A 1,814-nucleotide genomic window follows, 5' to 3' on the forward strand; every position below is an offset into this window, starting at 1 on the left:
CAATGGGTGAAACTAACACCGTCCGCGTTGCGATAGCGTGACCAAGCTAAACCAAGAATGCATGCATCCCCCCACCACGCGGCTACTGAGACCATCGACCCCCCGCCACTGGGCACGGGTGGGTGTGGCCTCGAGGAAAAGTGGCACCAGAGAAAGCTTTCACAATGCGTTTGATCATCACCTTAGGCTTGCTCTGCGTGGCAATGGGTGAAACTAACACCGTCCGCCTTGCAAGAGCGCGCCGCAGCTATACCACGTACACGTGAAATGCCAACCTGGGTCCACCCCGGCGATGCATTTAGGGCCCACCTCGCGCCATGGAGCACGCGGGGTTGGGTGCCTGAGGGCTCGTCATGAGCATGCCTACCCGTGGCCAAGCTCAAGAGGGGTCGCCCCTGTGCATCGCCGAATACCTCCTCCCCCCTAAAGAGCCCTTAGGAAAAAATCCGCTCTGGCACGAGGAAACATTGATTTGTTGAGGAGGAATAATGGGTCATTTTCGGAGCAATTCTTGGAGTCTTGCCCTGATTTTTTGCACACATGCTAAGAAAAATCCAACCTTCAACTTGTCAAAATATGGAGGCCAGATTCAACATATTTTATTTTTTACGATTTTAGGAAGCCGGAAAATGGGAAAAATCATAAAAAATTCAAAAACGCTCGGAACGCCGAACCGCTTGCTGGAATCCTCCTCTAAAATCATGGAATGAATTTAGGGACACAAAAATGGAAAAAGGCACGAGCCAATTTTTCCGGAGTGCGGGACGATGCGGGGCGATGCGGCACGGCGTGCACGCCGGCATGCCCCTGGGATGCCCACTGCCTGCCTGGTCGTGGGGAAATAACCTCATTTTCCAAAAAACCCTCATTTTTAGGAAATCACTCCAAATATGTGGCCAAGGCATGCAGCCAAGGCCATGGCCAAGGCATGCATCCAAGGCCAAGGCCAAGGCATGCATCCAAGGCCAAGGCCTAGGCATGCAGCCAAGACCAAGGCAGCCCCCTGTGGGCATGCTGCCAAGGCCGGGGCATGCAGCAGGCAAGGGCAAGGCAGCCCCCATGGGCAGGCAGCGAAGGCCAAGGCATGCTTGCGTGCATGCTGCCAAGGCCAAGGCACGCAGCCAAGGCCATGGCATGCTTGCGTGGGCACGCTGGCATGCCCCTGGGTGCAGGCAGGTGGGCACGCTGGCATGCCCCTGGGCGCAGGCAGCAGCAAGGCCCTAGCATGCACGCTGCCTGAGGGGCAGTGGCAGCACGGCGAGGGCGAGGCATGCCCCGTGGGTGGGATGCCAAGGCCGTGGCATGCCCTTGGGACCCCTACAAGGCCATGGCAGCACTTGGGGGGGCTACTGCTGCCAAGCCTAGATAGCCTCTTCGGACACCTCCTACTCTTCCCCCCCTAAAGAGCGCTTAGGAAAAAATCCTCTCTGGCACGAGGAAACATTGATTTGTTGAGGAGGAATAACGGGTCTTTTTTGGAGCAATTCTTGGAGTCTTGCCCTGATTTTTTGTACACATGCTAAGAAAAATCTAACCTTCAAACTGTCAAAATTTGGTGGCCAGATTCAACATATTTTATTTTTTATGATTTTCGGAATCCAGAAAATAGGAAAAATCATAAAAAATTCAAAACTGCTCGGAACGCCGAACCGCTTGTTGGAAACGTCCTCTAAAATCATGGACTGAATTTAGGAAAGCAAAAAGGGGAAAAGGCACGAGGCAATTTTGCCGGAGTGCGGGACGATGCGGGGCGATGCGGCGTGGCGTGCATGCGGGCATGCCCCTGGGCACCCTGCCATGCCCAACGCCTGCCT

Source organism: Quercus robur (genome assembly GCF_932294415.1).
Source record: "Quercus robur chromosome 6 unlocalized genomic scaffold, dhQueRobu3.1 SUPER_1_unloc_77, whole genome shotgun sequence".
In the NCBI taxonomy this organism is placed as follows: domain Eukaryota; kingdom Viridiplantae; phylum Streptophyta; class Magnoliopsida; order Fagales; family Fagaceae; genus Quercus; species Quercus robur.